At 38.8% G+C, this 21,682-nt stretch overlaps 1 long non-coding RNA gene across 1 annotated transcript; it reads right to left on the bottom strand.

Annotated features, from left to right (window-relative positions):
- Nucleotides 1-843: 843 nt before the first annotated feature.
- On the bottom strand, nt 844-20,887 carry LOC110816782 (uncharacterized). The gene is made up of 5 exons (XR_015821010.1): nt 20,355-20,887; nt 19,962-20,154; nt 13,012-13,073; nt 8,034-8,104; nt 844-1,261 (listed from the first exon to the last, which is right to left on the bottom strand). It is a non-coding gene; the product is annotated as an uncharacterized LOC110816782 (long non-coding RNA).
- Between the last annotated feature and the right edge of the window lie 795 nt (nt 20,888-21,682).

Consider the following 21,682-nt stretch of genomic DNA (forward strand, 5'->3'; position numbering starts at 1 on the left):
TTTTTCTTTGCATCGACTTAATTAGTTTGTTTCTACTATGATCATGCAAACAGATGAATGTCTGACTCTTATATTATTTTTATATAAAAGCAAAATCTCTTTTTTAATCGATCCTCATACTGATTGTTTTTATTCTATCTTATTGTTTTCCTTACTTGTCTTTCTATGCATCATCCACCCATTGAGGAATTGAGGTTTTGCAGTTGCTGACAAAAGCCGGTCGCGGAGGAAAGAAGAAATCACCTCGTTGAATGTCAAATACCTGGCTGTACGGGATCTAGTGCTTGCGTAAGTGCTTAATTGCCTTGGTTTCTAAGTCTTTTTCTTTTTTTTTTTACAAACAATAGATTATTGTTGTATTATTGTATTTTCAATTTTTATATGTTCTATTGCTGTGGATTAAGCGATATAAAAAATTATTATACATTCACCAAAAAGAATTTTAATAACCATAAAGATATTTCACAATAAACGCAACTAGGAAATCATCCAACCGCATACAAAATTATTTCCCCACCCACAGGGTAAAAAAAAAAAAAAAAAAAAAGAAGAAAAAGAACTCATTGCTTTTGCATGGTGATTGATCAGATGAACCAAAAAAATTCCATATCCAAGTAAGAAAACGAAAAAAAAAAAGAAAAATTTCATGCATGGTCTACCTTATTAGAGCAACCATTGTTAGCAAATTATAGTTAGAGATTAATCATAGTCTATTAAATTGTTAGCAGTTAGCTCTTGTTAATTATTTTATAATTAAGAATTTAGCTGTAATTAGTTAGCTAATTAATTTTATTTACTTTTTGTATGTATGAATACCAATATATTATTAATAACTATACAGCTTTCATTTCTGATTTACAGCTCTCTCTTTCTACTCTCACGTCTGTCTCTGTGCTCCACTGGACATCTCTTCAGCCTCTTCTTCTTGAGCCTCACTGCTCATCTAGATCTGCTACAAAACTTTAATTGCTTCCAGTTTAGTTTCTCAATATACCCAAAACCCATAGAAACTACGTAGTTTTTAAAGTAACGTAACTACTTCGCCTATAATATGCAGATATAATCTGGAAAAAGAAAAAGATCCAATTAGAATTTGAATCAGTCATAAATTACATGTTACGGGTACATATCCGTTATCGAGCAACCCTGGAGAGTTGTAAGTGAATGCCGTGTAAGTCTGTCTTTGGCGAGGAATTGATAGTCAGTGGTGGTTTTCAAAATCACTGTTTAATATCTGCCACATAATTCCTTTTGCTGGGTACTGCATGCACATATTATTTAATTAGTTACATAATGGATAGACATATACCCAGAAAAAGATCAGTGGAACTTATTGTTGTATTCTTTCCAAATATCATCAAGGTGGATAAAACGTGAAATGAGAAAACAAATTGAATTTTAAATAATTTAAATTTTGTTATAAATCTTTGTGCATTCTTATATCATGAAGGTATATATGTACATTTTTATAAATCTTTGAGCGATTCTGTTAACATTGCCCCACCATCATTGTTGGGACAAAAAGCTATTTCTATTTGTGCAAGTTCTAATCCTGCATGTTTTCTCATTGCATCAGCCATTTGACTTTTTCTTAACTGTATTGGCCATTAACTTTATCGTTTTCTATTATTTAATAGAGATTATTGATATACCAATAGTGGTTATGGGTTAATAGAGAAGATTTTCATGATAGAATTTTACTGCTATTTGGGAGTTTAGGTGTAAAAAAATGTTGCTAAGCCTTATATCAGCATTAGAAAAGCCATATATCTGCTAATTTAGCATGTACAGACATTTGCTTGTTTGTTCATTATTCTTTCAGGTGAGTGAATTTAAACATAAAAGACCACACAATGTACATGTAATTGATTTAATGTCTTCAAATTAGCTATAATTGCAAATGCTCCCATCTTGGAGCTTTAGTTGAGGGTTGAATGCCAGTGTTATGGCTACCAAAAAGAATTTTCTGGAAGAGAAATGAAGATGATTCTAGGGGATCTTTATTTTAGAATATCGTGATCGAACTAAAATAGAAAATATATAGCTGTGGCACTATTGATTTGTTTACGATGCTTATTTTTATCATAAAGATATCAGTTTTGCCCTCTCCTCTTTATTTGCCTTCAATGATTCTTCGGCTGCTTTATTTCGCAGAAGGGTAATAAAGTGAATCTGACCCTGGGTGGAATTGACCTCAACGATTCAGGCAGGTTGGCTTGCTTTTTTATAAGCTATAAGCTTCCTTTTTACAGTTTCATGACGGAATTCGGGGTTTACTAATCTTGTACTATCTTTGGATGATTTCCAGTGTGGTTGTCAAGGCAGATAAAAAGTTATTGACGGTGCTCTTTCCTGATGGTCGAGCCTTGACACCCAGGCTGCCTTCCTCGGCCTTTTTGTTTTTTTTTCCCCTGCTCTATTGAATATTCTGAATTGATTATTCTTTCAGACTCTCTCTCTTTCCCCCCTCTTTCTTTATATTTGTTCTTGTCATAACAAGGAATGGTAAAGGTGGGTGTGGGGAACTGTAAGGACTAGAAAGTAGAAAGACTAGAAAGAAAAAAAAAAAAATTAAAAAAAAAAAAATAATAAAAATAAAAATATAATAATTAAATAAATTTCTATCAGGTAGGAAACGACGTCGTTTTAGAGAGGGGAAAAACGACGTCGTTTTGAAAGAAAGAAAAACGATGTCGTTTTGGGATGTAGGAAAACGACGTCGTTTTGGGGTAGGCTGACAGAGTATAAAAGGAGGTCGGGAAAGGATGCACCAACTCAAGCAAATCATTTTTTTTAGACGAAAAATGATGTTTGAAAGAAACCCTCTTTTGTTTTCCAGCCCAGCAATAAGTACACTTGTCTAACCTTGCACCTTTTAATCCTAAAAATAAATTCTTGTTAGCTAGACAATTAAATCTCTTCTCACTAATATGACTAAGTCTCTTGTGCCATAATTCTAAGGAGCTATCACATTTAACTGCATTAACAAGATCTGTAGAGATTGAAGTTTGTGATCAATATAAACTCGAAGTCTTTTTTTCTCTACCCACAACTAAGGAACGTTTACTGAGTTTACATTGCCCATCATCAAAAGTGCTGCAATAGCCATAATCATCAAGTTTACTAGTGGAGATCAAATACAACCTAATGTCTGAAGCATGTCTAACATTTTTTAGCTCTAACTTTGTTCTATTTTGGGTCTCTAAACAAATAGTTCCAATGCTTATCACCTTTGATATCCATATTTAAAACCCCAAAATCACCCAGAGTATAAGATGTGAATAATTCATTCCTTGATGTAACATATGTCAAGAATCCAAACAATATCATCATAGGCTACATTGATCATATTTTCTTGATAAACTATAGCCAAATCATCATCTGAAGTGATTGTGACAACACGAGAAGGGAAGGAGGACAGCGGAGACGAAGAAGAAGAGGAAAGTTCCAGAAGGAGAGAGGAGAGAGTCGGGGCGGAGGGGAGCGAGAAGGGAGAGGGAAGAAGGCCGTGGACGGACAACGCGACCGGCAGGAAGAAGGAAGATGGAAACGGGAAGTACGGTGAAAATTTGAGCTGTTTGGTGTGGTGTGTGTGTGTAGAGAATTTTGTTGCAGGTTGCGGCGTCGGCAATGGCGCGACGGAGTGGAGCAGTGAAGGTAGGCCGTAAGCGTGGGGTTGTCCCGCGCGCTCACGGAGGTGATCGGGGAGGAAATTGAAGGCATGGCGGTGTTGGAGGCGTGTGGGGATCGTGGGGGAAGGATGGGGGTGGTGCGGGTAGAACAGAGTGAGGAGGATGTGAGAGGACAATCTAGGGGGCGCGGGTGGGATAAAAAACTCGAGAGGACAGAAGAGGTGTGTGCGTGGTGTGTGCGTGGGTGGGGATGTGGAGGGAGCCGCTAATAGGCGGCGATGTGTTTCCCCGAAATGCACAGTGGTGAGGGCGTGTGTGTGGCGTGAAACGGTGCAAGTTGAGAGATTAATCGCCCTAGGTAGGCAAAAGTGTATAGGAATCGGGAGGAGGCAGGAGGATGGGGGAGGTAGCGGGTAGGGGGCAGTGGGAGAGGGAAGGGGCCTGGAAGGTACGGCAGAGGGGACTAGGAAACAGGATTTGAGGGGGATTGGATGGGAGAAGAGGAGTATGGTGATCAGTAGGAGTTAGCAAGTTAGAACGCTTGGGACTAGCATGGTATAAGGGGAGATGGGAGCATGCGGTTTGGGATGAGAGATTTGGAGGCCGTTGTTAGGGGCGGGTTGAGTTGCCGAAGTTGGTGGAGCAGGGAAGGGATATGTATGTGAGTGTGGCCTAGCAAGGCCTAGAGGGGTAGAAGGGTGCATGAGTCACAGATGGTGGTGACGGGAGGTGGAAATGTTTGTGTGTGTGCGTGGCCCAACGAGGTCGAGAGTTGGAGGAGTGAGTATGAGTCGCCGATGTTGGTGACGCGAGACGATGGTATTTGTGTGTGTGTGTGGCCTCTTTAGGTCGAGAGGTGGAGGAGTGAGTATGAGTCGCCGATGTTGGTGACGCGGAATAATGGTGTTTGTGTGTGTGCGTGGCCTATTAGGTCGAGAGGTAGAGATATGGGTATGAGTCGCCGATATTGGTGACGTGGAATGAAGGTGGTTGTGTGTGTGTGTGTGTGGCCTCGTGAGGTCGGGAGATGGGGGAAGAGTGTATGAGTCGCCGATGGTGGTGACGGGAGTTAATGGATGATTGTTGGGTGGGTGTGGTTGTTTGGCCGTGCTATTTCCTTGGAATAGGACCTTGATAATTAGTGTAGGGAGGGGGTTATGAGTTGTTTGGGGTTGGGTAGGATAAATGCATATAGACATTTCTGGAAATTCTTGTCACTGCATATTACACTTACAACTTGATTTTTATCGTATTGAGTTATGTGAACTCACTTCTCATCATTCACAGGTGGAGTAAGGACGGAATTGGGATCCGAGCTGCTAGTAACGGAGCCCCGTCGGTAGTGCCATAGGGCACAAGTTTTGTTTGTGATTTAAAGTAGTTTGAAAGGATGGTTTAGTCTGGATATTGAATATCTAGGAATGTTTGATATTGTGTTACTATGTGTTGTAGAAGTGGAGATGTATGTACAATTGATTTAGAACAAGGAAGGTGGATAAGTTTCTCTTGTGCATGGAATAATATGGATTTCGGTATTGTGTTGTATGAGTGCTTTATCGTACACCGTTAAGAAAAAAAAAACGGGGTGTTACAGGAACATACTCATGCAACATGACCAAGTAAAGGCGAACAAAAGAAAGAACACAAAATTTTATGCAGTTTCTACATTTACCTATAATCATGGAAGGAGCTTCCATGGGTGGCAGTTGTTTTTTCCCCTTTGTAGGCCAAGAAAATTTATCTTATAGAGTGGAGTTTTTTACTTGGTTTATTAGTTCGACCCAAAATTGATTGTGGAAGAAGAAAGAGTTTAACTAATTCAACTCCTCAGAAAATAAAGGAAGTAATTGAAGCCACTTTCTTTTTCAATCGAGTTTGTTTTTTATTACAGCTTTATAACTTAAAGAAAGTATTCGCATATGAAATAAATCACAGGATAATAATTTCCTTCTCCTTCACTAAGTGGTCCTGTAAAGTAAGTTTTCTGCATCTGTCATTCGCTCTAATTTGATTCTCTTGCAACCTGGTATTTTGAATTACTAATATTAACTATGCTTAAGGGTAAAAATTATGCGAAGCCTATCGAATCTAAATGCAACACCATATCTTCCGTTGGCTCGTTTACACGAAAGCAATTAAAAATGCTGGGACCAAAAATGTTGTTGCATACAAAACCAAGGAGGGGAGTTCAATCGTGCACTTCTAATTCCATAGGTTGGTAAACAGGCATACCAACCAAGCATTCAAACCAAAAAGCATTTTTAAATGAATGGTTGAACTTTCTTATCTCAGTGCATTTTATTGCTCTGTATTAAGTAGGTATTTAAATTTACGTATACAATTTTATTTATCTAAAAACTAGTTTACAAGTTCCACTTAATAGAAATATTGTTACAAATAAGATAAGACTTAGCACCAGTAAGCTCAACTTTACCGCAACATCCCCAAGCTTGGAAATTCAGTCAGCTTTAAAGCAAATCAAGTTGGCCACAAAAAATAAATGCTAGTTTGATTATATCCAACAATGTATGAACATAGTGGAATGAGATTAGCAAACTGCAGTTACTTTCATCAAAGAGGCCTGTAGGAAAGAGCATGCACGTATGGAAATAATTTTTTTTATTAGTGGTTGCTTGTTCAAAAGTTAGGGAAGTTAGTAAGTCAGAGAAAAACTCAGAGTTGAACATCCTCTTAATAAATAAATAAAAAAAAGAGTACCTCCTAGTTTTTTTTTTCAAACATTCTAGTCTTGTATTTTTTTGATATAATATGGTTATCTCTACCATGTTAAAACTTTGGAGGATCTATATGAGTAGAAAACTGTTATTGAGAATGTTTTATCACAAGCACAAGCGCTTCCGATGTGATTTATTAGAATGGTATTTTAAAAAATAATCAGACTGATACAACTAATAATTCATCAGATAAGTACATATTTTTTAATTACTCATGGATGTTTTCCCATGTACTGGCTCTTCAGAGTCAATACAACACTCTCCATCACCGTAGTGAACGCATACACACTCCCTACTCATAAGATAAGTGGGTACACATTTTCCTCCATAATAAGTAGTGTTTAAAAACAAAAATTTCACTCTGACATTATTTATGAAGTATCATTTTTACTTTTATTTGGAAGAATTTTCTTTACTTATTTTGGGGGAAGGTTTCTCTCACCCGAGGGACAGAATTCCTGTAAATGCCCAATACTCAATAGAAATAAAGATATTAAATTAGTAAAATAATAACGGAAGCAATTATTAATTTAGGGTTTACTTTCTTACACAGTAAATCAAGATATCCAATAGGGATACGAGAATGTCCCTTTTAAGGAAGTTAAAATAATAGAAACTGAAAAAAATTAAAATCTTATGGGGTCAACCTCCACTAGGCAACTTTGATGGGATACAGGAGACAACTTTTAATCGCAACCTTCTTGCGGTTAAGGATTCGGATATTAGTTTTCATGATATGAAATTGTTAAATAAGAGGGATGGAGTATACTAGTCAAGTAAGAATATCAACACTTAACACCGATACAGAAAACGAAAGGTTAGTAAAAATTGTAAAACAACTAATGGAGCCATTGTCATTTTCAAATAAATTCATTTAATATAAAAAAAATTAGTTTCATACTCACATTTTTGAATTTCTAAAACCGACCTATGAAAGCAATAATCAGAATAAAAATTTATTACACATTTTAAAGAATAATAATAATAAACGTTACCTTTTATCTTTTCATCAGTACCTCTGGGGGTTCATATGGGTTCTCCCTATGAGTGGACATAATATCTAATTTATCAATTAATCGACCGTCCCTATACCTCGTTTGATAATGGACGCCAAACATACTACCGCTTCAATACTCCATCCGGTATGAGGTTGAACTATACCTTATAACCCCTTCCGGTATGAGACTTCTCAGCCCCGTATGACTGAGGTAATGTTCACGGTAGGGTTTACCCTATGTACTAGATTCGTACATCATTTTTCATGATACTCTATAAGCATTTTGTGCACATATTCATGTCATTAACCAGCTACCAATTATACACAATTATTTCATATTTACAGATCGACAGTACGATATGTTAACAGATAATAAAACAATTAAAAAAATAGAATTATGTTATTTACTTCAAATCAGTCAACAGGTAAGAATAACAGCTAAGCAATCAATAAGCAAGAAAGCAATTAAAATCAATAAATAATAGCAATTTAGGCAGTATAAGAATAAACAGACAATACAGTTAGGGCAACTACACACTGACTAATTACCGGCCTACTGGTGATCTGTATTCAATTAATTAGGGATTTCTAATTTTTATAAAAATACACCGTTATTAATTATTAAACTTTAATTTAACATAACGGGAGAAAAAAGTTAGAGATTCTTACCTCGGATCGGTGTTTGAAACACTGCCTCTTTCACTACACTTCCTGGCTGTTTTGAGTTTGTTGAATTTTTTCTGCAAAAATAAAAAACACGCGTCACATATTCTAAAATACACCAAAAAGACAAAAATAAGCATTTTTAATTTTTCTGGTGGGTTTAGGGTTTTGGCATGGCGCTGCCACCGTGCCCCGGTGCCGGCTCCGCTACCCATAGTGGTGTCTCTTCTCAGCCTGGCCGTTTTTGGCCAGTTTTGGCCATTTTTCCACGAAAAAAGACAAAAAAGGAGTTAGGCGGCTTTTGTTGGTCGGAAAAGAGAAAACCCGAGGCATTACTAATTTCTTTGAAAAGAGTGACCTTAAGGAACACCCGATCGCCTTGTTCAAAAGCTAAATCTCTCCTCCAGGTGTCCGCATAACTCTTCTGCCTGTTTTGAGCTGTCTGAATGTTCTTTCTGATTTTAACTATTTTAGACGTGGTCTCTTCCACCAACTTTGGGCCGAACAATTTTTTGTCGCCCACTTCTTCCCAACAAATCGGTGATCTGCATGGGCGCCCATATAACGCCTCATACGGAGCCATGCCAATGTTCACTTGGTAGCTGTTGTTGTAGGTAAATTCTATCAGGGGTAGATGGTCATCCCAATAGCCCCCAGAGTCAAGGACGCAAGCTCGAAGCATACCCTCAAGTATACGGATTGTCCTTTCTGACTGTCCATTAGTTTGAGGATGGAAAGCAGTACTGAGAGACAGCTTTGTTCCCATGGCCTGCTGAAGGTTACTCTAAAACTGAGAAGTGAACCTGGGGTCCCTGTCGGATACCATTGTCACTGGAACTCCATGCAATCTGACTATTTCTCGGATATACATTCTTGCCAACTTGTCTAAGGGATCAGTCATCCTGATGGCTAGGAAGTGGGAAGACTTGGTAAGCCGGTCAATAATTACCCAGATGGCGTCATGTCCTAAACGTGCATTGGGTAATCCAGTTACGAAGTCCATGACGATATGTTCCCACTTCCACTCTGGGATCAGTAAGGGCTGAAGTAACACGCCTGGGTGTTGATGCTCTGCCTTGACCTGCTGACATATCAAGCATTTAGATACAAAGTCAGCTATGTCCCTCTTCATCCCATTCCACCAAAATCGGGGTTGCATGCTTTGGTATATTTTGGTGCTTCCGGGATGTATGACAAACTTCGAGCTGTGGGATTATGTCATGATGTCTCTCTTCAACTCACTGTCGTATGGGACACACACGCTGTCCTAGAACCGGAGTAACCCATCGGTAGAGATTCAGAATTCTGAGCTCACTCCCTGTTCTGCATCATTCTTGCGGGCTACCAGGACGGAGTCGACTTACTAGACTTCCCTTATTCTCTGTATTAACTCGGGCTGGACGGTCAGACGACCCAAACATACGACTCTCTTCAGGTCTTGAAGCCGAACCTGTTGTATGGCCCCAATTTGCATGCGTTCTGAAACCATTAAATGGGCTAAGATACCTGCACTTTTCCTGCTGAGGGCATCTGCCACCACGTTGACCTTACTCGGATGATACAAGATATCACAATCAGTCTTTAAGGAGTTCCATCCATCTTCTCTGACGCATGTTGAGATCCTTTTGGGTGAATATGTGTTTCAAACTCTTATGATCGATATAGATCTAAAAGGTCTCTCCGTATAAATAATGGCGCTAGGTTTTCAAGGCGTGTATGATTGCGACAAGTTCCAAGTCATGGATGGGGTAATTCTTTTCATGATTCTTTAACTGTCTGGACCCATAGACTATGACCTTCCCATGCTGCATCAGGACACAACCCAGGCCTAGATAGGAGGTATCACTGTAAACTGTATATCCCCCCGATCCACTCGGTAAAGCTAGTACGGGTGCAGTGGTCAGCTGTTCCTTTAATTCTGAAAAACTTCTCTCACAGTCCTTATTCCACTCAAACTTGGCATTCTTCTTTGTGAGTCGGGTTAGGGGAGCTGCTAGAATAGATAATCCTTCGACGAACCTGCGGTAATAACCTCCCATTCCCAGGAAGCTACAGATCTCCTTAAATGATGTCAACTTTTCCCAGCCAAGTATCACTTCAACCTTTTCGGGATTCACTGATACTCCTTCCTTCGATATGATGTGTCCTAGGAAGGCGGTCTGCTCAAACCAGAATCCACACTTACTCAACTTTGCATATAACTTCTTTTTTTTTGAGGACCTACAAAACTTGGGCTAGATGGTGAGCATGCTCTTCTCTGCTTTTTGAGTATACCAAGATATCATCGATGAACAAAATAACAAATTGATCCAAGAATTCTCTGAAGACCCTGTTCATTAGATTCATAAAGATGGTTGGAGCGTTGGTTAGCCCAAATGGCATGACCAGAAACTCATAATGTCCGTACCTGGTTCGAAAGGCCGTTTTGGGGATGTCTTCTGTTCTTATTTTCACCTGATGGTAACCTGATCGCAGGTCTATTTTGGAGAAGACCTGCGCACCCTGCAGTTGATCGAAGAGGTCGTCAATTCTAGGAAGGGGATATTTGTTCTTGATTGTGACCTTGTTTAATCCTTTGTAATCAATACACAGTCTCAACATTCCATCTCCCTTTCTGAAAAACGTGACTTCGGTACTCCAAGGAGACACACTGTGTCTAATAAAATCACTGTCTTGCAATTCAGTGATCTGTTTCCTCAGCTCTTCCATCTCAACGCGACTCATGCGGTAAGGAGCAACCGAAATGGGCTGGGTGCCTGGTTGTAGGTCTATAGTGAACTCAATTTCCCTGTCCACTGGTAGTCTAGGCAGTTCGTTCGGAAACACATCTGAAAATTCTCGGACTACTAGAATCTCTTGGATACAAATTTTCTTCTTGGGTTTGCCTAGTTAGAGAAAATAGCAAGGTTAAAGTACTTAAAAATTAAGAAAACTTTCCATTAAGGAATAAGTATCAAATGATTTTATTAATTTGTAAATGGCTCCTCATTAGGAGGATTAAATACAACATTCTTGTTAAAGCAATCTATGGTGGCGTGATACACCGCTAGCCAATCCATCCCTAAAATTACATCAAAATCCCCCGTGTCTAACCCTATTAGGTCTACACTCAGTTTCCTATTTGGTATCTCCACGGCACAAGTCCTGTAGACAACTTTCTCTAATAGTGTTTCACCCCCAATAGTAGACACAAACAACATTGAATCAAGTTTATCAGGTGATACATTAAGTTTGGATGCAAAAATATGTGAAACAAATGAATGCGATGCACTAGTGTCAAATAAAACATGAGCAATATTGTCACAGATAGTGTACATATCCTGTACCACGTCTGGGTCGGCATCGGCATCCTGTTGTGTGAGGTTGTAAACTCTGCCCTGAAAAGGAGGTCTTCCTTAGTTCTAGTTCCTTGGGCACTCTCTCGCATAGTGCTGGGCACTACCACATATGCGACAGGTGTTGTTGAGGTGATAGCATGGTCGGTCCCTGTGGTCCCTATCGCAGTGCTGACAGATCTTGCCACATGCTGCCCTTGGAGCCTGAGGGGGAGCCTGGATCACCGGTTTGAGCCTCTTATTTTGTTGGACCGACGCAGTAGGTGTTGGTCTGCGGGGTGGAGCTGAGGGTCTGTGACTCCCTGCTGACTGAGAAAGAGTGTTGAAACTCCTCTCCACGATCTGCGCCTTTGCCAGAACGGCTGAATATGTCTTGAGCTCTAGTACCAATAAGTGCTGCTTGATCTGCGCCGTCTGTGCGCGCGGGAACGAATCTGGACCGTCCAATCGTGCGCACACGGATCGCCCACGTGTCTCCGTCCCGTGTGGCTTCGCGCGTCAGCGTCCTTGCCACGGGGCGTGTCCTGGTTGGCCGTGGCTGCTGACGCGGCTGCTGACGTGGCGCTATTTTTCTAAATTACGTTTTGACCCTCGATTTTCGATTTTCTTTTGAAAAACACCAACAGAATCCAAATTTCACCACTTTTTTCCAAAATCAATTTCAATTAAATCCCACACACAAACAAAGACATTACTTGAGTCTAAATAAGTTTGACCGCAATTAAGCAAAAGATGATTGCAGCCTTGTTTATAATTTATATATATATATATACATATGTTATATGCTCATTAAAAAAAGAGTTATAAGCTTCTGACCGTAATTAGTTGAGCAATCAAAGACAGTCAAATGTTTACTTCCTAATCCCGGGATTTCGTGGGCTAGCAACGCTAGAATGGCAATGCAAAAGGCAGACTTTCTTTCTTGGCCACAGACAAAGGTTTTGTCCGGTCACAAGGTCAAGACCTAATCCACACTCAATTTTGAAATTTTTTTTTATTTTTATTTTAATTTTCCTAAAAATTCACATGGTAAAAAATAGGTATTTTTAATGTATACAAGTGAATACATCAACATTAAATTCAGACATACGTAATAAATTATTCCATTTCTTGTAAAAAAATTAATTTTTTTTTATTATAAAAATAGTCAAAATATAAGAAAGTTAAGAAGTCGTCATGCACATCTTGTGCCAAGAGACGCTCATGATATCATCACTGAGGAGTTGTTGGAGATCATCCGACACTTGAGGATGTGGAGGAAAACACATCTAAAGAAAGAAAATAGCATTTGCCAACCAGTCAACACATTTGTTCCCTTCACGATAGATATATTGAATTCAGACATGCTAATCCTGCAACAACAAATGCTTGACCGCATGTACAAGAACAGTAAGCACATTAGTATCGTAATCCTCCTTAGTGAGTAATTCCATAACTAGAGAGCTATCCCTTTCAAGGATGATGTTGCGAAATCTGACATTCCAAGCGAGTTGAAGGTCATCATAGGCTCCCCAAAGTTTGACCTATAATACAGAATAACTACCAATTTTCCTACTAAAGCTTCTTAGACAAATACCATCATCGTCTCTGATAAGTCCATCACAGCATGAGAGATTAGTTGTAGCAAAATAAAAACCATCAATGTTCACCTTCAGCCATCCTCTGGGTGGTTTTTGCCAAGTAATAAGCTCTTCAGATTTGTGCATCATACCTGGAAAAAAAAAGAGATTCATATTAGTAGCCATAAAAATATAATCAGTCATGAGAAAAATTTCATTAGCAAGCTCCTTGATACTGTTGTCACTCTCTTAAAAAATAAATTTATTTATATGATTCCACAAAATTTAGTAAGTAAGACCAAAAGTCACTCTCCAATCCTAGAATGTCTTGCACCAGGGCCAACTATTTTTTAGATTCAATATTAACCAATCCTGCACTGCAACACTGAAAAAGGTTGATTGGGCTTCGACGAGAATGATTTTCAACCGCAACAGCTTATCAATGCTACACTCATAGAGGACGTGATCCGCATCTTTAACATGTTCGCCACACCTACTGCATTCCATAGTAGGGGTTATGTGATGTCGGTATCGCTCCCAATTCGTCAACAACTTTCCCTTAGCATCCAACCAAAGAAAAGTGCGAACCTACTGGGCACCTGGCCAACGCCAAATATCTCTCCAGTTCCTATTTGCTTTCCATAAGGGTGTAAGTCGAGCTAATCGAGGAGCACCCAGAGCTCATCATACCTCAATAGCACGAATCCAGAATGTTATCATCTTTAGAAATCGACATTGCTACCATCTGGAGCAACGTACCCATCGGCAACACCTGGTGTAGGACCTCCCAATCCCATTGGCCAGACAGTGCCACATAATACCTGACATTTTTATAGAGGTCATGTTCCCCAATAGGCACAAAGGCTAGAAGCTTAAACGGCCTCAGATCCCCTAACCAACAGTCTTCTTAGAACTTAACATTTTTTCCAGAACTGATAGATCATTTGATGCCCACACAAAGGTCCGTCCAAAGATGGTTAAGGTTGCGCCAAAGATGGGAGGTCGCCTCAGTAGGTTTATAGCTCCCCGACAAGCCAGGTCATTGTACTTATGGGTGAGAGTCTAGACCCAAACGAGGTTGGGTTTAGCCACAATTGCAAAGCCCAGTTTCATCAAGAAAGCTTGGTTTTACTTATGGATGGATCGAAGACCACTTCCCCTAGCATTACAAAGTATGCACATGTCATCCTAACTAACAAGGTTGACCTTCTTGTTACCATTAACCTGGCCCCTAACAAACTTCCTGACCACTGCTTCAATATGATCACATAAGGTCTTGGGTAAGGTCATGGTCTGCATAGCGTAGGTAGGGATAGTCATAAGAACGAACTTGGCCAAAGTTAAATATCTTGCAAAAGAGAAGAGGTTAACATTCCAGCCAGATAACTTCTGGTTAATTTTCTCAAGGATGTAGTGATAAGTATCTTTGTTGACTCTATCATATATCAATGGAATGCCCAAATATTTACCAAGGTTATTAGAGTATGGGAATCCAAAATTCTTGCTAACACGACTAGCCTCACCTATGTTAATGTTGTGAGAAAAGAAGATAAGTGTTTTATTCACACTCATTTTGTGACCCGAACTAGCAAAAAAATCATCTAAAGCCATTTTTATACCCGATCCTGGTCATCATCAGCTTTCCCAAGGATCACTAGGTTATTCACAAAAAAGATGTGTGAAAAGGCAGAGCCCTTCTTATCAAAACAAATCGGCTTCCATGTACCATTTCTTACTAAACTATTGATGCAATGAGATAGTCTTTCCATGCATAACACAAATATGTAGGGTGAAAGTGGTCTCCTTGTTGAATGCCTTTAGTAGCTCGGAATTCATGGGTGAGACAACCATTTCACATCAATTACATGAAACAAGAGAAGATACAATGCACAATTACTCTAATAAAGTTAGTAGGGAAACCAACATCAATAAGGGTATCCTCTATATACTCCCGTTGGATGCGATCATATACTTTTTTTACCACCTTAATGGCCATCTATTTATCTTTCCCCCATAAATTTCGCATTGAGTAGACCACTTTTTGAGAAATAATAATGTTATTAGTGATACTATGCCCAACAATGAAGGTAGTTTAAGTAGGGCCAATCAAGAAAAGCATAAGGCTCTTGAGTTTATTCGCGATGAGTTTAGTAACAATTTTATATAGAACTATCAATAAACTGATCGGACAAAATTCTTTAATAGTTTATGGTCTTACAACTTTAGGAATGAGAGTGATAGGAGTCTTGTTAATCAAGGCAGGTAGCTATTCGCCTTAAAAAATATCCATGATCATCACACAGACTGAATCACCCACAATCTCCCATTGGTTTTGGAAGAAGGCTGCATAGAAACCATCTACACCAGGGGCCTTCAACGCGTGTATGCTAAACAAAGTATCACAAATTTCTTGGTCCGTCACCCTATAGTCTAACTAAACAACCATAGCAGTCGTTAACTTTAGAAATAAGCCCCTAATAGGGTACTGAGGTATAGGTCTCTCGTCTATCGTGTATAGGTGCTAAAAAAATGTGGCAGCCATCCTTCGAAGTTGTTCTTCATCGGTGCTCCAATTTCCATTCTCATCTTTTAGCATACTAATTCTATTCTTCTATTTTTTAGAGATGGTTTGAGCATGAAAGTATTTAGTGTTTCTGTCCCCGAAGGAAATCCAATTACAATGAGATTTCTGCTTTCAGAGCATTTCTTCTTGTAGTAACACCTCCTATAATTCCTTAGCCAAGGATCTCTCTAATTCTTGAAGCCTACCAGAATGGTGTATTTCCAGTGCCCGTTGGATCCCATTTAGTCTTGCCAAAAGAAGTCTTTTCTTTTAGTGATATCGCCAAACACATTCTTGTTCAAATCCTGCACAGACTCGTTGAAACTATTAATGTTATCCTAAATGGGGAGATGGTTGTGTCAATTTCTCCTAACCAAGTTAGGAAAATCAGGGTGAGACAACCACTCAGCTAAAAATCGAAAATGTTTGGGGTCCTTATTGGGGGTATGACAGGTGTAGGGATGATTAAGAGATGCTTATGATCCGATTGCATTTTAGGAAGATGATGAACAATAGCCTCCCAAAACTGGTTGCACCATCTCTGGTTGTAAAAAGATCTATCAAGGCTTTAAAATAAGGTCCCACATCGCCATGTAAAGTCCAGACCAATATAATCAAGCTACTGCAAGGAATTGACATTAATGAAGTGATTAAAGAGGGTGCAACTTTTAGATCATTTAGTCATTCCTCCTTTTCTGTCAGTCACCTCTAATATGGCATTAAAATCCCCAGCTAGGAGCCATGGGTAATCATTGTGTTGGCCAATTACAGTGAGCTCCGACCCAAAGGTCTTTGCGCTTCTGGGAATTCAGAGTTTCATAGACGATAGAGATAGAGAAGTCCTCCTATCCATCATTCCTACTAATCCTGAAATGGATAAACTAGTGGTGATTATATTTAACATTGACCTAGATAGACTATTTTTACATCATTCAAATGCCACCCGAAAAGTCGACTGCCTCAACTCTGTGAGAATAATCGAAACCCAGGGTCTTAATTACTTTATCTGCTTTCTCACCCGCCGTCCTATGCTCCAACAAAACGCAGGGTTGTTGATATTAAAAAAGGACTTAAAGACACGTTGTAAGCCCCTTTTTGCTACACCCTGACAATTTCACACAAAAAATGAGCAATTCATAAAATAATTAAAAAGATGGAAAAAAGCTAAAGCTCAAGAGGAAAACTATGCTTGTTCATTCTGAAGGGCATCAACTGCGCATGACATGAGACTTACGTCCTTATTGGCAAACTCTTAAGAGTTTCGACATAAAGGGGCTGATCATAGCAGATGAAGTGGTTGTAAGTGCTTCGTCCACTTTTTTGGCCTTGATTTGTCTTTTAAAAGTCTTGTTGACTTTTATGCCTTTGCTAATACCAAGTATATCCGGTGGTTTGTTTGCTTTGCTGGAGCGATCCCTCAAAGAGAGCATTGGTGACATAGGGCGAGGGCGAGGGACCCGATTGTGCTCGTGGTCTTGGTCTGCCTTATCCTCAATTATTATTATAGTATTCCTGGAAGGTTCTAGTTTAGTAATAATCTGACTTATTACAAGCTTCTCATTAAGGGTTCTCCCTACGCCACATGGGCTGATGCGTCCATTTGTCCCTTTAGTTTCTCCAGCCCTACTATTCATGGGCATCATATGTCTAATGGTGGACGTTGTATTGACCGACATGGTAGAGTTCATGATTTCAGGTAAGACATCGATCATACCTAGACCATTACCTCCCACTACCGGTGCCTTTCCTTTATTCCTCAGGGGATGCTTTCTATTTGATGCCCCCACCTATTTAAGATTTTTCACCACCAGCCAATTTGGTCTTTCTAAAGCTCCCTCCATGTCAGCGAGCATACTAAACCTTGACATATTCTTATTGTTTTCTCTTGTAGTCTTTGTGCCTTTGATAAGCAAACTGGGGTCCTTTCTTTCTGTTTTCCTTCCCTGCGTTAGACCTGCATCCAAGGACTATAAATCTCCTCTGGTATTGCTACATTTTTTTTGTTCATCGAGAGCTGTGCTTTCGCTTCCGGTTGAATCAGTCACAGGCTCAATGTTATTCTTACACTGATCTTTAAGGTGCCTATATGCTCTACAGTCAAAGCATATGGTTGGCAAACCCTCATACTTCACCCTTTGAAGGCGCCCATCAAGCATGAACTTAAAAATGAGCGATTTGGTCAGGTCAATACCAACTGCCAATCGGGCAAACTTTCCTTGTTCAGTGGATTCTGTATTGTAATCAATGCGAAACACCTTTCCAATCACCTTGGAGATAGTTCTAAGCATGCTCTTATGGTAGTAGTGGATAGGACGACCGAGAAAATGGACCCAGGCCACAACATTCGTAACATCTAGGTTTGCAGTGGAAAAGCTAGGGGACCAAGGCTGCATCATGAGGTAATGGTTGTATATAACCCAAGGGTCATCCATAAGAACGTGTAGACAGTCCTCTGTTGACTGGAGTTTGACCATATAGTAATCATTATCAAGGTCAATAAGGTGTAGCCAATTCCTAGGCTTCCACAGGTTGTGGAGTTTAGCCCAGAGTGCTTTGTACCCAATCGGTTTTTCAAGCAACCAAATTATTACTATAAGTTTCATAGTCTGCACTAGGAGATTGTGTACCTGATTAGAAAAATTATTTCTCAATATTCCATTCTCCATGTCAAACTTAACATCCCCGTCCCTGATCTCAATTTCATCCTAATTATTTGCAGCTTGAGGACTATTGATAATTTTATCTTTAAAAGAAGTTTTCACCGTTGGTGCCCCCTACGGGAAAAGAGATTTCACTAGGTGTTGGGTTTGCGGTTGCTCACTAGCCATATGACTAAGGATCATAATCTCCCCGTTTCTTCCATAGATCCTCTCCCTTATCACAACATCAGCCATGTGTTTATCTTTAGATGGTGCTTTTTCAGGCCCGGAACAGAATCTCAAATGGAGCCGCACCAGAACAAGGCACACTTACCTTAGCTTTCGAATCGCCACCAGCCATCATTACTTCCAACATCTGTTTGTCTTCAGCAACCATAACCTATGTCGAGTTTAGCCGAGTCGCGAGTTGGGTCACTGCTCGGGTCGCACCAAAGTAGGGCACCACTGCACCTATTCCGGATTCTCTTTCCACCAGCGCTCTATCCAGAATGTGTTTGTTTGCCGCAAACGCATAGCTGGTAGCACCAAGCCAAGTCGTCTCATTCTTCCTTGAATGGCTCACTTCCAGACAGAGCGACACTCCATCTGTTACCATATCTTCAACTGCCATCACTTCCTCCATCGTCAGCTCATCACCAAGTATCAGAGGGTGACTCTCCTCCAGCCGTATCTTGACTTTTTTTGTGGATTGGTGCTCTTTCGGGCAAGGCGGCGCCTCTCCTTCTCCATTAAAGCAAAATCAAGACTCAGCATTAGGGTTTTTTAATCGATTACAAAAGTTAAAACGGTTAGAGTTTTGAGGTGCTTGGCATAACAGGTTAACAAATCGTAGCGTTTTGTAAAAAATTAACTTTATCACCACTAAAAATTGGTTCGACATCATTAGAATAAACACCACAAATACAGTAGTCCATATATTCCATTTCTGGCATACAATACACATACATGAATAAAAACACCACAATGGATATATTTAGCTGCATATATGCAGAGACAAATTAATGATGCCATTTCCTGTAAGAGAATAAACCATACACAACAACAAATATTGCTTTGACAGTATTAGTTATTCGGTACAATATGCATGCATGAATATAAACAGTACACATACAGTAGAGATATATGTGTGTGTGTGTGTGTGTGTGTGTATGTGTGGTTGTATACATTTACTCACATACATGTTCAAATATATGTTTTAAGTTCATTATGCTGACTAGAATCGAAGCTGATACTAGACAGAGAGACTATCTATTTTCTCAACAAACAACTTCATTTCCTAATACAAATGACTTATTCTCATGTAAGCAAATCTTCACAGAAAACAAACATGATCCAGAAAATTATAAAGTCAAAACTATCACATCATAAATCTATTTTCCCATTATCAGAAAAACTTCACAATGAACTACAACAACTAATGGTTCATATCATCTTCGTCTAAAAAAAAAAAGGAAAATACTCATCATATGTGAATCTTGTAATTCAACCAATCATTCAAGGAAACCAATCATTTTATACGGAGAGAAAAAAAAAAAAAAGAAAACCCACGAAGATATATCCATCCAAGAAATTTAAACAATTCAAATTGCAGTACTTAAACAGAGTATCTGCACAGGAAAATACTCATCATATGTGAATCTTGTCTTGTAAAATTCAATCAATCATTCAAGGAAACCAATCATTTTATACGAAAAAAAGAGAAACCCCACGAAGATATATCCATCCAAGAAATTTAAACAATTCAAACTGCAGTACTGAAACAGAGTATCTGCACAATTAGCTTGAAAAGACTAAAATAAAGATCAAGAATAATGTACACGATAGGCCGGGCAGCAGCGGTTCATGTTGAACCACCGAATCATGCACACAGGATGAAGACAATGCGCGCATTGCAGCTTAGCGAGAAATGTGTATCGGCAAATTACTCTGCCGCAAAATGGACAAACTCTTGGGGACTCTATGCACCAGTTCCCCTCCATCATAGAAGCAAACTCGTACTGCCTCCTTAACCTGTAATGAGAGTCAAGGGCAAGCTGTGAATTGTAGGCATAGAACAAATTTGTAGCATGCAAGCTGATGGGATTCAATTCCTACTACAAAGAAGGATCTGCCATGTCTGCATAGTTATAGTATCTGACTATTAGGCAATTTATTGAAATCACGACTATGTTTTCATATTCATCGGTAGACTAAAAGTGCAATATTAAAACCTTTAAGTACGTATCAAGAAAATAGATGAAAGTGTTGATGGAGACGACATTAAATTCCTGATCTCCAAGATGGCCCTCAATCTTAAAGAAGATGTCGACTCCGTTGGCAGTCTTAAAATGCCCGTTAGAATCTATCTGCAAATCAAGGTTCTTAATCAAGTAAGCCTTCATCAATTCACGCAATTCTGAAGATCCTTGAAAATTGGTGGTGAAAGGAAAGGTCTCCAATTTGTATCTCCCACCCACTGTTAGTAACTCGTTGCTGGCGTTAAAGCTCTGTGTTCTGCTCACGCAATTGGTGATTGAAAACTCGAAGATGACGTTATTACCCAATACATGTTTCTGTTCTTAGGTTAATTGTTGAATAATCGACTTCCCGTTGCCGAAATGAATTTTGTAGGCTGCCATTGAAGCTTGGGAAGATTCTTGGATTTATTCTTGAAAATCTTTCTCTATGTAAGTAGCTTTTTTTGCTATTCAGTTTCAATTCTGTTTTCTGGCAATTTTTATAATGAGTTGGGGAGGGGGTAAAAAAAATATAATAATAACAATAATACTTAAAAAGAAAATTTTCAGGCAACAATAAATGCGCCGCAAGAGACATTATCGTTTTACTGGGAAAAGCTTAATTTTGGGTTAAGTATGATTAATTTTTTATTCTATACGTTTTACTATGTTTAAATATATTAAGTTATTTTAACTTCATAAGATAAGAAGTTTAGTATGACAGTAAAGATTTTTAGTAAAAATCAATTATTTAAAATTCTTATTTTTATATTTTTTTAACTCTAATTTAATGGATAATCTATTGTCCAATTTTGCCATTTAAAAAAATAGCAAAAAAATTAATAATGCACAAATTGATAAAATTACAAAAGAAAAATCTATTATTTGAGTCAGACTATACTTTAATATATGTTTTTATTTAAATATTATTTTTATTTATATAATACCCATTTAGGTAAAAAAAAATCTATGAAATATATATATGTACATGTATATAACTAACAAAAAAAAAAATTAAAGAAAGAAAGAAAAAAAAAAGAACCTAGAAGAAGAAAACACGTCATATAATATATATATATATGTGTGTACATATATATAATTAAGTAACAGAAAAAGAAAAGAAACGAAGAAAAAAAAATAGATAAAGAAGAGAGAGGGCCAAGCGGCATCGACGAGAAAGAGAGAAGGGTCGCATGGTGTTGCGCGACGCAGCAATCGAAGGAGAAAGAAAGAGGAGAGGAATCGCCATCGATTAGAGAGAGAGAAGACACGCGGTGGGTAGAGAGAGAAAGAGAAGAAAGAAGAAAGAAGAAAGAAGACGA

The sequence above is a fragment of the Carica papaya genome, chromosome 1 (assembly GCF_054855325.1).
Source record: "Carica papaya isolate Zhongbai chromosome 1, ASM5485532v1, whole genome shotgun sequence".
Lineage (NCBI taxonomy): Eukaryota > Viridiplantae > Streptophyta > Magnoliopsida > Brassicales > Caricaceae > Carica > Carica papaya.